At 47.2% G+C, this 14380-nt stretch overlaps 1 pseudogene; it reads left to right on the top strand.

The window, feature by feature from the left end:
• The first annotated feature begins 1474 nt into the window (after nucleotides 1-1474).
• On the top strand, nucleotides 1475-4404 carry LOC102264814 (apolipoprotein L2-like; annotated as a pseudogene).
• Nucleotides 4405-14380: the final 9976 nt, after the last annotated feature.

Below are 14380 nucleotides of genomic sequence, written 5' to 3'. Positions count from 1 at the left end.
AGGGGAATCCATCGGAGACCTCGCCCCTCACTGCGTCTTGCAGTCACTGCTCACTCACGATCGAGCCAACAGTCTGCTTTTTCTTCCTCAAGGGTGAAGCCACACCTCCTTCCAGCCGGACGCATATAAGGAGCTGAAGGGACATCTCTGAGACCCCCTGCTGCCACCATGAGCTCAGAAGAGCTGGGGATTACTCTAGTAATCAGCAGTCTCTTATCTGGCTGGTTCCTACTTGTGACCCAGAACTGAGGTGGTACCAACTGACTGAATTAACCTAGAGAAGAATCAAGAACCAAGAAGGGACTGGATAAGCATCCTCAGGCCCCCCGAAGGAGTCAGGGGATCCCCCCACCCAGGGATCCATCCACAAGGCCTCCTTCCAGGACCTCTACTCAGGGAGCCAAGTCTAAGGTATTCACTTTCTCACCCTGTTGTCCAGTAAGTGACTCAGAAGTGAAGCCAGGACAGCCATCGGGAGGGGGGACAGCTGAGGGAGTCCCCGAGGCCAGGTGGGGCATGGAGAGGAAGTTCCCCAGCATCCCTGGAGCTTCTCCTGTCCTCTTCCTTTGTCCAAGCTTCCTCCTGCTCCCAGATCCTGGAGCGTAACCACCGAGGCCGTTTCCTCCAGTTCTCTTCCTACCTCTAGCCCAACTGCCCTGCAGGCATCAGCGGACTCTGAACTGAACCCCAGTCTGGCTTTTGCCTCCTGTCACCTGTGTGATGTGGAGTGCCTTCCCTGACCTCACCTGTAAAATTGGAAAATTCCCTATGTTGTGATGAGGATCAAATCCATGGCCTGGGCCACACAGTAGGTCCTGCCTAGTGTGGTGCTATCCCCTCTACCTGGAATGTATTCATTTAGGTGGAAACCTCTCCCCTCCTCCTGAATCCCCCCTTCCCTGTTCTGTGTTTAGACACCTGCCAAGTGCTCTCATATATAAGCACCTGCTTGTCAGGTGTGATACCTCAGGCAGGTACTGACTCTATTGATCTCAAAGGCTTCCCTGCAGACACCCAAGTGCTCAGTTATTCCCCCATCCACCCGCACCCCAATCGATCAATACACAGATTTAGTGTTTTGGGTTCCCTCCACATGAGGCCTGTATTCCTTTCTCCCTTAGTGACACAGGAAAAAGAGAAAAATTAAAAGTCTTCACGCTGCAGGACAGAGAGAGGAAGAGAGATTTGGTTTTTCTTCTAATAAGGACACTGATCTTACTATATTAAGGCCATACACTTATGGATGGCGTCATATCATTATAATTACCACCTTAAAGTCCCTATCTTCATATAGTCATTGCAAGAGTGGAGGGACATTCAGGGCTTCATCTTATGAATTTGGGAGGCAGAACAGTCCACCCAAAGCCCCTGGTGAATCCATCATCAGTACCTAAGATGAACTTTAACAGCTTTAAACTCAGTACCATTTACCTTCCATCATAATTTCTTCTGATCTTTTTATTTTCCTGTCTAGAAGGCAAAAGCCTTTTTAAGGATGTCATTGAACATTTCCGGAAAGAGTGAGCAAGGAAGAACTGCATTTCCTACTCACTGAAGAGAAACACTGAGAGAGTTTTGTGGCTGAGGCTGATTTGTCCAGGTAACCCACACAGGTGTGCCAAGAACGTCACCTAAGTCACCCAGATCCCCCAAAGAAGATCTCACCCAGGCTAGCTTCCTCCTGGCAGGCACATCTCCCCCAGGCAGCATTCTATGAATGGAGTTGAGGATGTTCCATCTCAAGAATGCATGAGGAATATTTCCTCCACGTCATTTGCTGGAAGTATATAACCTCAGGTTGAGAAGCGATAGAAACCTGTGAGAAGAGCAGGTTATGTGACCTGGGCAAGTTACTAAACTACTCTCTGCTTTAGTTTCTTTATCTGCTCAGTTTTATTGTGAGGACACTGAGATCATGCATGCAGTGTTTCAAACAATAGCCGGTATAGAGTAGATACTCAATTAATGTTAAAATTTAAAAGCTTGTTGGAAAGACACAGGGGTCAAGAGCCTTCTTTCTGGAGATGAGAACCAAGAAGGATATCCTTTGGGACAAGTCAGGAAATCCTGATACCAGCATCACTTTCTGTTCCTGGGGATTCTGACTAGAGTGCTTTCATTCCCTATCTTAGGGACTGTACCAACCCTGCAGGATCCTGCTGGCCCATAAAGCAGGTAGGCTGCAGAGGAACTGGGTGGAGCTGGTAGGATCCCGGATCTAGCCCTGCCCAGCTCTGGGGCTCTGGGCTAATGTCTTGGAGCCCTAGGTCTGTCCTGTGTTCAATAGGAATAGCAATTCAATTTGATGGACTATGGTGATGGCCTCAGAATGAACTGCAGAGTCAGAGGTGGGGAACCAAGTGCAATCATCTCATCCAAAGGCCCAGGGAGGCCAGCACCAGGGTCAGACCCAGGGCTCAGGGTGGAGCAGCAGGTCCAAGTTGGAGGACTAGTAGGCAGGCTTGGGTAGCAGGACCAGGACTAGAGTGAAGAGAGTGGGCCCTAAGGACACAGAACTGAAGGGGCTGTGACTCTAACAGAGGTCCCCTGAGTGGGGGTAGGGGGGAGGGACATTTCTTCCCTCCCTGACAGGATCACTTCACGCTGGGCTAGAGGGCCCTGGGTGACCATGTCTGCACACCCTGCCTGGGACCTGGCTTCTCACTCCATCTGGGACCTTCTTCTAGTCTACGTGGAGCCGCCCTGACAGTGGAAGGCTGTGTGGCTCAGGGAGCCCTCCAGGGTCACAGTGAGTGGCTGTGATTGTGTGTCATTTGAGGGATTCTGGGGAGCCTCACATCCCCAACAAGAGGAAAACACTTCCTCCACCAGCTGTGCAAGTGCCAGTCTCTTTAGGCTCAGCCATTCAGATGAGTGTTTCCTCAAGTCTCTTGAATCTTTAAAGGTTCCACAAAGTTGCACATGGCCTTGGAGGGCAGACTGGTGAAGCTGTCACAGGTAAAGTGTGAGTTAGGCTGGTGATACCCAAGATGTCAGGGTGCTGAGTGATGGGTCAGGAGTCAGGGAGGTGGGCTGGAGAGTCCAAGAGGAGCCAGGGCTCACAGCACATCTCCTGCTTCCCTGTCAACTGGGGCAGTGGATGGACCCAGTGATCTTCCTCTGGGAAGGTCATGGAAATCAGGCTTAAGGGAGAGCAGATGCCAGGCAAAATGATCGTTAAGGGTCCTTTTAGTTCTGAGTTTTGATATTTTTAAAAATTCCAAGTACAGAGAGTTAACCAATCTGAAAACTCTGGGGCACAATTCCCAAGACTGTCCTTACATTTGACACCAATGGCAAATTTGGGAGACTCCCACAACTTACCTCAAGTTTAAGAACTGAAAGCTGTCATGATACCAGTTACAGTTTATTACATGGAGGGATGCAGTTTCCCATCAGCCAAAGGGCAGAGTTTGGGCAGGTTTCACACACGAAGCTTCCATTGTCCTCAGGACACATTAATGTCCTAGATTCAGTGTGCGGCAGGGCACACAGAACACTGCCCTCCAAGGACACTCACCCTGTTTAAAAAATTATCCTGACCTGTGGTCTCCAGCCCCTCCTGGAGGTCAGACTAATGCACTACAGTCCAGCTTCTCCAGAGGTCAGAACTGATAGCACGTGACCCAGAGGCTACTCATCACCTTGTCAGACTGTCCAATGGCCCAGGCCACAAGGATACTTGTATCAGCCTGAATATTCTAGGGGCTTAGGAACCACTTCCCAGTGTCCAAGGGCAAAAAAATGTTGACTCCTCACTACACACTCAGGCCCTGAGTGACAGTTTTTCTGCTCTAATCCCACTTGCCTTTGTTTATCTGTGGAGTTCCCACTCTAAACACACTTTAGAAGTGATGGCGTTGATCTGCCTATGAGATGTCTTTATCAAATACTTCTCTTAAGATAAGGTGACTTTTGCTGCTTTATTCCAGGATTGACTATGTACATGGAGCATCTACAATGCCCAAATATGTGTTTAATGTTGAAAAAAATGTTTGCATTTGTAAAATTCTTTCCTGGTGATTTATAATAAAATCTGCAGCTTATGCAGAATAGCTCTTGCTGAACCTATTTTACAGACTAACATAGTCTTTCTTAATACCTTGGCATTCACTGTTACAGGGAAGAGGCAGATACACTAGGTAAATATCTGAACAAACTGCACAGAAACTTGGTCATGAGGGACTAAGACAGGCTCCAACGAGGCCAGTTGGACAGAAAGAGGTTTTGGGAGAAGTTTCCTCAGGTGAAACAGAAACTTGAGGAGGGCATAAAAAAGCTCCGTGCACTGGCAGACAAGGTTGACAAAGCGCACAGGGACTGCACCATCTCCAAGGTGGCAACCGCCTCTGCTGGCTCTGTGTCTTGCTTCCTGAGCATCCTTGGCCTGGCTCTGGCACCCATGTCAGCGGGGTCCAGTCTGACACTGTGTTGGTGGGATAGGGCTGGGAGAAGTGGCTGCTGTGACTGGTGTGTTCACCATCATGGTGGAAAGTAAAAGCAGGTCATCAGCAGAAACTGAAGCCAGTCACCTTGTGTCAACTGGCATCACCGAAAAGGAGGTGACTTTGGGGCTTCTACATAAGGTCACACCCCAGATTGTTTCCTCTACAAAGAAACTCTACCAATCCATGAAAGGCATTGGGAAGAATGTCCAAAACTTCAAGCTGGCCAAAGCTGACCCTCACTTAGCAGCCAGTTCTCAGTGCTTCATGACCAAGTCTCAGTCCAAATTGGCAAAGTCAGGAAAGCTTTTGGAAGCATAGCTCTTGCGATGTCCAAAGGAGCCCAGATGGTGCATGCAGTCACTGTAGATGTCTTCCATTTTATGGGTGTGTCCTTCCTGGTCAAAGAGGCAAAGCGCTTGCATGAGAGGTCAAAGACAGTCAGTTGAAAGGCTGAGGCAGCAGGAGCAGGTCCTGGAGAAGAATTTGGAAGAGTTCACCCGCACCTCTGAGAGCCTGCAGTAGGGCCTGACACCCCCACCCCAGGACAGTGCAGGGACCAGGCACACATGTGAGGTGAAGGTTCAGAGCACCTTGTTAGAAGGAAAAGGAGGGGGAGACAACACTGACGGAGCTGGGTGCTAGGAATCTGGCATTTCTGCAGCTGAGCACAGCAGGGGAGGAATGCATACAGGTGGAAGAGAGAAGGAAGGAGCCTAGAGCCTGGACTAAGGGAGGAGGGGGACTAGAGAGTGAGGGGAAGGGAGAAACCACTTATTTTGGACTAAAGAACACACTGGGGGCAGAACAGAGAGGCAGGGGAACTAACAACAAGAGGCCAGGAATATGAAAGTGTTTAAAATGGGAGGAAAATCAAAGGGTTAAGATTATTGAGGTCCAGGAGAAGCACCTGAGGCTCCTCTATCGCCCTCCCCAGGGTTTGCTGTCCCAGCAAAAAGAGTCTCCCCCTGGTGGTGGTCTCTAGCCCTCCTTCACCAGAATCAGCTCACCTTTGATCCCAGCAGGTTTATCTTAATTAGGCAGTGTCTTCATTCTTTCTTTTTTTTCCAATTGAAGTATGGTTGATTTACAATATTCTGTTACTTTCACACATACAGTAAAGTGATTCAGTTTTACATGTACCTGCATATGTATACATGTGGGCTTCGCAGGTGGCTCAGTAGTGAAGAATCTGCATACCAATGCAGGAGATGTGGGTTTGATCCGGGAGGAGAAATATCAACAACCTGAACTATGCAGATGATACCACCCTAATGGCAGAAATTGAAGAGGAACTAAACAGCCTCTTGATGAAGTGAAAAAGAAGAGTGAAAAAGCTGGCTTAAAACTCAACATTCAACAAACTAAGATCATGGCATCTGGTCCCATCACTTCATAGCAAATAGATAGGGAAAAAAGTGGAAACAGAGACAGACTTTATTTTCTTGGGCTCCACAATCACTGCATATGGTGATTGCAGCCATGAAATTAAAAGGAGCTTGCTCCTTGGAAGAAAAGCTATGACAAACTTAGACAACATATTAAAAAGCAGAGACATCACTTGGCCGACAATGGTCTGTATAGTCAAAACCATGGCTTTTCCACTAGTCACATATGGATGTGACAGTTTAACCATAATGAAGGCTGAGTGCCAAAGAATTGATTCTTTTGAACTGTGGTGCTGAAGAAGACTCTTGAAAATCCCTTAGACAGCAAGGAAATCAAACCAGTCAATCCTTAAGGAAATCAACCCTGAATACTCATTGGAAGGACTGATGCTGAAGCTATAGTTCCAATACTTTGGCCACTTGATGGGCCAACACATTGGGAAAGACCCTAACACTGGGAAAGGGAGGAGGAGAAGGGTGCAGCAGAGGATGAGATGGTTGGATGACATCTTGGAGTCAATGGACATGGGTTTGAGCAAACTCCAGGATGTAGAGATGGACAGGGAAGCCTGGTGTGCTGCAGTCCGTGGGGTCGCAAAGAGTCAGACACAACTGAGCAACTGAACAACAACCAATGACCCATCAGCCCCACTACTGGACATATACCCTGAGAAAACGGTAATCAAAAAACGCACATATATCCTAAGGTACATGCTTGCTTGCTTGCTTGCTAAGTTGCTTCAGTCGTGTCCGACTCTGTGTGACCCCACAGACAGCAGCCCACCAGGTTCCCCTGTCCCTGGGATTCTCCAGGCAAGAACACTGGAGTGGGTTGCCATTTCCTTCTCCAATGCATGAAAGTGAAAAGTGAAAATGAAGTTGCTCAGTTGTGTCTGACTCCTAGCGACCCATGGACTGCCATCGCTTTCTCTGCCTAAGGTACATAGCAGCACTATTTACAATAGCCAGGACATTGAAGCAACTTTGATGTCCATTGACAGATGAATGGATCAAGAAGATGTGGTACATATATACAATGGAATATTACTCAGCCATAAAAGAGTGAATTTGAGTTAGTTCTAGTAAGGTGGATGAACCTAGGACCTGTTATACATAGTGAAGTAAGTCAGAAAGAGAAAAACAAATATAATATATTAATGCTTATGTATATGAAACCTAAAAAATAATGGCATTGAGGAACCTACTTACTGGGAGGGAATGGAGACACAGATGTAAAGAATGGACTTGTGGACACAGTGGAGGAGGGAGTAAGTGGGAGGAATGGAGACGATAGTGTCAACATATGTCCACTATCAGTTATAAGATGGATAGGTCGTGGGAAGTTGCTGTATGGCATGGGGAGCCCAGCCTGGCACTCTGTGTTGACCTAAAGGGATAGGATGGGGGGAGGGGATGTATGTTTAATTATGGTGATTTGCACTGTTGAATGGCAGAAACCAACACAACATTGTAAAAAATTTTTTTATATATTTAAATAAATTTTTAAAAAGAAAAAAAAAATAAGATGAGTGGGTGGGAGAGGTGACTATGCTAGAATTTCCCACCAAGAAAACACCTGCCCACCACTGTCCCTCTTTCAGGGATGACACCCAGAGCTAGCTGTGTCCAGAGGACTCCAAGCTCCAAGGAGGAGGCATCCTTGAGTCCCAGCAGCTCCTGTGGGGTCAGGGACTACAAGACAGGGCTGGGGGTAGCGGGGGGCAGTGCAGCTGAATATTTGCCCCCTGACCCGTGTGTGTCTGTGCTCAGGGGCATCTATTCCAGCCTGAACTCTGAGTGCTGGGGGACGGAATGTGAGTGTGCAGTATTTGGCCAAATGGATATTTGCAGGACATGAGCTGCTGATGCCGATGTTTGCAGGACAAGTTCTGCTGCCAAGCAAAAGCCCCGAGGCTGTGGCTGGCACAAGGGTGGGGAGCTGCAGTTGACAGATGGACTTGATGACTACTATCTGGAGTATTTTTGCAACTGTGCTTTTTTGTCTTATGAGTCTGCAATTGCTAATTTTTAGATGTCTCTGATTCAAGAGCTGAATGATGGTGGTGAGAATTAGTGGGTAAAAGAAGGGGAGGTGGTGAGTCCAGCTTTGTGACTTTGGGCACAAATGATTCAATGACTGAATCCTCTAAGTCTGCTTTCTCATCCTTGAATGAGAATGAACGGGAATGAAGAGAATAGCAGACAATCCAATGGGGCTTTGGAAGAAAAAAGAAGGTAATGCAGACACCTGGAGCCCAGAAAGTAGCACTTCTTGTTGACTGAGCACTACTGTATGCCAAGCCTTGTCTCTACTTGTCTTATTCATACACTCAGTGACACTGGAAGCTACACACTCTTTCTATGAATAAGGAAACCAAGTCACAGCAAAAACCTGGGGGAGTTGAATTCCAGGAGGACTGTGTGATGGCAAATTCTCTCCACACTCACATACAAGGTGGAGACATGGACACAGCAGAATGGGGCCCAGAGTCTCTGTGGGCAGAGATTGTGGGAAGAGTTCAGGCAGCTTTCCCCCGAGGTTGCGGCTGTTCCAGGAGTGAGCTGATACTCAGTGCCAGTTGCAGTGGGTCCCCATGGACCCGGAGCATATCTGCTCCCTATTGGCCACTAGGCACTTGGGCCGCCGAGCTCACCTCATATGCCAGATAAATTGGACAAGTTTAGTGGTATTTAATGTTTGTGACTCAGATCAAGCTAACAGGGAAGATTTACAGAAGAAAATAATATTTTTTGCAGATCTGAAGATTTAAGAATGTCCTTTCTGCTGGGGAAATAGCATAGTCCAGAAAAGATACCAAAATGAGATTCAGAGAAACCAGTCAGCTTCCCCTGATAGCTCAGTTGGTAAAGAATCCACCTGCAATGCAGGAGACCCCGGTTCAATTCCTGGGTCAGGAAGATCTGCTGGAGAATGGATAGGCTACTCAATCCAGTATTCTTGGGTTGCCCTGATGGCTCAGATGGTAAAGAATCTGCCCACAGTGAGGGATACCTGGGTTCGATCCCTGGGTTAGGAAGATCCCCTGGAGAAGGGAAAGGCTACCCACTCCAGTATTCTGGCCTGGAGAATTCCATGGACTATATGGGGTCACAAAGAGTCAGACACGACTGAGCAACTTGCACTCACTTCATTTCAGCCAGCTTCCCCACTTTGGGTCAAGTCTGAACCTTAGTTTTCTCTTGTGACACAGAACTAATAAATGCTCCCACCACTGGATGTTGTACGATATATCGTTATGTGTGTGAAAATGTTTTGCAAATTGTAAAGGGTTGAGGTGCTGTTGTATTTTTCCACAAATGTTGGTCTTTTCAAGGATTTTTTTTTAAAGTTTGATTATGATAAAATATACATAACACCAAATTTACCATTTTAGCCATTTTAAAGTATACAGCTCAGCAACCAGCCCCACCACCCCTCCACAGAACATATTACATTTTGCAGAATGGAAACACTGCCCCGATTAAACATTAACCCCCTCTTTCCCCTTCCCACAATTCCTGGAAGTTACCATACTAATTTTCTCTTTGGACCTGCTTACTCTTGGGACTTCATATAAGCAGATTCATACTGTGCTTATCATTCTGTGACTGTCTCATTTCACTTAGTGTAATGTCCTAAAATTTCATCATGCTGTAGCACATGTCAGAATTTCCTTCTTTTTCAGTGTGACTAAAATTCCATTGTATGTATTTGAAAGTGAAAGTCGCCCATTATTGTCCGACTGTTTGTGACCCCATGGACTATACAGTCCATGGAATTCTCCAGGCCAGAATACTGGAGTGGGAAGTCTTTTTCTCCCGGGGATCTTCCCATTGTATGTATATGTGGCTTTTTTCCTTATCTATTCACCCACTGATGGACGCTTGGGGTGCTTCTCCCTTTTGGTCATTGTGAATAATGCTGCTATGAACAGGAGTGTATAAACATCTCTTCCAGAGTCCTTTTTCAGTTCTTTCGCTGAAGTTGCTGGATCATAGGCTGATACCAAATTTAATTTTTTAAGGCACCATCACCCTGTTTTCCACAGTGGCTAGATGTTATTTTTTAAGACCGTATCTTAGCACAACAGTGACAGCAGACAAGAATTCCCTTAGTCTCCTGATTGCCAGAAGGACAGAAGTGGCTGTGCCCCCTGGCACATGTCCCAGGATGTCTGGTGTGGCTTTCGGGGCTCTGGCTCCACCCCCACTCATTACTCCTCACCCCTCTTGTTGGGAATCTGCTGACTTGAATCTGCTTCCTCTCTCCAGGTAAAGCTTGTTTGCAATATCTTTAGAACCTAGCAGAGTACCTTTCAGCTTCAAACCTCTAATCCAAATCAATTACTCAATTACCTGTCTTTTAGAATCCAAAATCTTTTTTTAACTAGGGAGAAAAATTAGAAAGAAAGAAATTTGCAAAAAAAAAAAAATACAAGATTCAAACCAAGTCTGACATTGGACATCTAACACTTGCAAACACCATGCCCAGGCCCAGGCCCTCCTGATGCTCCAGCTCCTGTCTTCCTCACCCTCCTGCTTTCTCAGGCCTGATCCAGGGGCCTGGAGGACTTCTTGCTTTATATTCTTGGGCTCCAAAATCACCACAGCAATCTCTTTATAGCAAAGCAAAGACTGGGTCTCAGCCTGGAACCCTTGGGCAAGAGCTCTGACGGGCAGCTGCTTCCACTAGGCTCACAGTCAGCCCTCCTCTTCCCCGCACTTTCGTGCTCCCACATGATTGCCAAAGACCCCCTTCAGATCATTGCGGTAACCGCACCAAAGCATCTGTTAATTTCATGGCTGCAATCACTATCCACAATCTTCGGGTCTTTGCTCAGGCTGCCCCTCCCCTGCATTGCATTTCTCCTGCCTCTCCAGGTGAAAGGTTGTTGTTCAGTCCTTCAGTGGTGTCCGACTCCTTGCAACGCCATGAACTGCAGCACACCAGGATTCCCTGTCCTTCGTTATTTCCTGGAGTTTGTTCAAGTTCATGTTCATTGAATCAGTGATGTTATTTAACCATCTCATCCTCTACTGCAACCTTTTCCTTTTGCCTTCAATCTTCAATGATCCCCGCATCAGGATCTTTTCCAATGAGTCGGATCTTCGCATCAGGTGGCCAAAGTATTGGAGCTTCAGCTTCAGTATCAGTTCACCGGAGTAAATATTCAGGATTGATTTCCTTTAGAATTGACTGATTTGATTTCCTTGCTGTCCAAGGGACTCTCAAGCACCACAGTTTGATAGCATTGATTCTTCGGTGCTCAGCCTCCTTTCTCACATCCACACATAAATACTGGAAAAAACATAGCTTTGACTATATGAACATTCTTTGGCAACGTGTTAAATGTCCAATGTCAAATTTGATATGAATCTTGGCTCCTCTCTCAACTTCCTTCCTTTCGGCTGTCTTATCTGCAAAATCAGATCAGGTTCCTGGCCTGCATTATGGGAGGGAGCCACAATGCCCCAGGGTCATGTCCTGGAATGAAGCAGCCCTGATGAAAGGTCAGGTTGACCTCCATGGGAATCCAGGCCCACTCCAGCCCCTTCTTTTTGAGGCAAAGCACGAAAGTAATGGCAGTCCACCTGCATGATTTATAAGGTATGGACATTTTTAACCCAGTTTCTTTAACTGCAATATGAAGACAACAATTTCTAGAGCTGATGTGAGACTTAAATAGGAAATGTGTGTACAGTGCCAACTCAAACCCTGACACACACTCAACCCTCTGTTTATGGTGGCTTTTTGCTTGGGAACCAGACAGCACACAGGACTGACTTTCTGTTTTAAGGTTTTCTGTGAGATCTGTTATCAAGGAAAAATAAACCAAGGTCTAAAAGAACAGCATGCTGTCAGCCTATCCCACAAGCTTCTAATTCCAAATGGCATTAACCACCAAGGATTTGAGCCTCGGGTGAGTCACAGGGACCTGAAGGTACTGGTTCTGATGACCCTGATATAAGGGACAAGCCTAGAGATATCTGATCAAAACAAGTGGAAGGACATGGACACAGTGGCTGAGAGGTGAACTTAGGTCCCTCTCCCAGGTACCATGGGAGCAGAGCATGGAATGGTGGTCTATGCATGGGAGGGTCCTGGAGGGCTTCTCAGAGGAGGTGATGCCAGATTTGGGCTTTACAGGATGAGTGTCACTTTTCAGCTGGTAAGGCCAGGTGTTTCTGGCAGAAAGACCTCTGTGAGCAAATGTCTAGAACTGGCATGGATATGGCACTCAGCAGCAGCAGTATGACCAGTACACAATGAGCAGCTGGTATGTTTGGGGACTGTGCCATGTGCTGGTGGCACAAAGGTGAATGAGGCAGGCAGGAGGTGAGTAAGGATGAGAGTAGAGGGCAAAGGGGCCTGGAAAGGCACTCATGGGGTAGGGGAGTGATTTGTCAAGGGCCTCACAGTGTGTTGGTGACAGGTCTTCGTTCAGGGAGTGTAGAGGTCCTTTAATGGACCTGAACTTGGTGGTCTGGAGTCAACGATAAGAAAGTAAAGGAGAGAGAAAGAGGTTGGTATTCCTTGGTTTACTCAGAAAGCCAATAAAGTCCCTGACACGGGACTTGCTCTGTTCACAAAGGCCTCAGGCGCCCTCTCGAGGGGGTGAGGGTGCAGAGTGCCTTCTTGAGAGGCTCTTAGAAGCCCAGGCAGGAAAGTGAACCCAGAGAGCTTCTGCACTCCAGAAATTAGCCTGAAAAAGAGAGAGAGAGAGCGAGAAAGAAAGACACGGGGACCAAAGCTCTGATGGAGCAAAGGTGTTTTAATCAACATGGTGTGGCCATATATACTGTCTTACAAGGTAGTTATTCTCAGCAAAGATAAAGATTAAAATTCCAGACTTACAAAACATAGGCAATCCATATGAGAGAGAGAGTTGTAAACAATCACTTTTACTGTACGGTTCATAAGAAGGAAGAGGGTACTTATCGCCATATTGAAAAACTAACGAAGGAAATGCCTGGATTCCTCAGACCCAAGAGAGGGGCTTGCCTCTGTTCTTAATTCCTAAATATTCAGGAATTGATAAGGAACAGAGGATTCTTTTTTTTTTTTAACTTTACAATATTGTATTGGTTTTGCCATATATCAACATGAATCTGCCACAGGTATACACGTGTTCCCCATCCTGAACCCTCCTGCCTCCTCCCTCCCCGTACCATCCCTCTGGGTTGTCCCAGTGCACCAGCCTCAAGCATCCTGTATCATGCATTGAACCTGGACTGGCGACTCGTTTCATATATGATATTATACATGTTTCAATGCCATTCTCCCAAACCATCCCACCCTTTCCCTCTCCCAGAGAGTCCAAGAGACTGTTCTATACATCAGTGTCTCTTTTGCTGTCTCGCATACAGGGTTATTGTTACCATCTTTCTAAATTCCATATATATGCATTAGTATACTGTATTGGTCTTTTTCTTTCTGGCTCACTTCACTCTGTATAATCGGCTCCAGTTTCATCCACCTCATTAGAACTGATTCAAATGTATTCTTTTTAATGGCTGAGTAATACTCCATTGTGTATATGTACCACAGTTTTCTTATCCATTCATCTGCTGATGGACATCTAGATTGCTTCCATGTCCTGGCTATTATAAACAGTGCTGTGATGAACACTGGGATACACGTGTCTCTTTCCCTTCTGGTTTCCTCAGTGTGTATGCCCAACAGTGGGATTGCTGGGTCGTATGGCAGTTCTATTTCCAGGGCACCTGCCCAATGCTGGGAGCTGCAGAAACTCCACAAAAACAGACCCGCAACCAGGAAAGTGCAAGGTTCAAGGGGGGCCTGGAGAGGAACTGGGGGAGACAGCAGGGGGAGGAGGCTGTGGAGTGGGAACTCTAATTACAGGTAACATTTCACCTGGTGAGGCAGGTGGGGAAAGGCCTTGCAGGGGGAGGGGCAGCCTGAGCGAAGGCCTGGAGGCTGGGGGTGGGTATCAGAGTCCAGGGAGCTGGGAGTCCTTCAGGCCCCTGGTCCAGGCCCCGTAGAGTCAGGAGGGTGCGGAAGACAGGAGTAGGAGCATCAGGAGGGCCTGGCGATGGGCTAAGGACTTTGAATTTGACACTGCCTTTACCCCTCCTGTCCCTGCCCATAAAGTGTGAGCTGTACCATGTGGAAGGAGACGTTTGGTAGAATTTCTGTCTGCCCATGGGAAGATAAGGGCTCTGTGTCTGGCCATGCAGTTGGGCGGGGACAGGCTTCCCCACAGTCCTCCCTTTTCCCAGAAACGGCCTTTCCAGGAAGCGACCTGGAGGCTGACAGAGGAAGACACTCACAATAGAAATGCAGCAGAAGGGAGCACCATCTAACATCCATACTCAGCTGAGGCCCAAGACAAGGGTCAGGACCAGGACAAGAATGGGAGGGAAGGACAGAAGGATAAGTCAAGGGTCATGATGCATTTACAATTCTTTGGCATCATCCAGGAGCTGGCCCTTCTGCTGGAGCCCTCCTCTTCTTTCTGGCTTGAATTTTCCTTCTCGTGCTTCATGATTTCAATTGGCTGCCCTGGCTCCTGGGGTCCTGCAGCT

This window comes from Bos mutus, unplaced genomic scaffold, assembly GCF_027580195.1.
Source record: "Bos mutus isolate GX-2022 unplaced genomic scaffold, NWIPB_WYAK_1.1 CTG677, whole genome shotgun sequence".
NCBI classification, from domain to species: domain Eukaryota; kingdom Metazoa; phylum Chordata; class Mammalia; order Artiodactyla; family Bovidae; genus Bos; species Bos mutus.
This window is presented reverse-complemented; position numbering and strand designations above follow the sequence as displayed.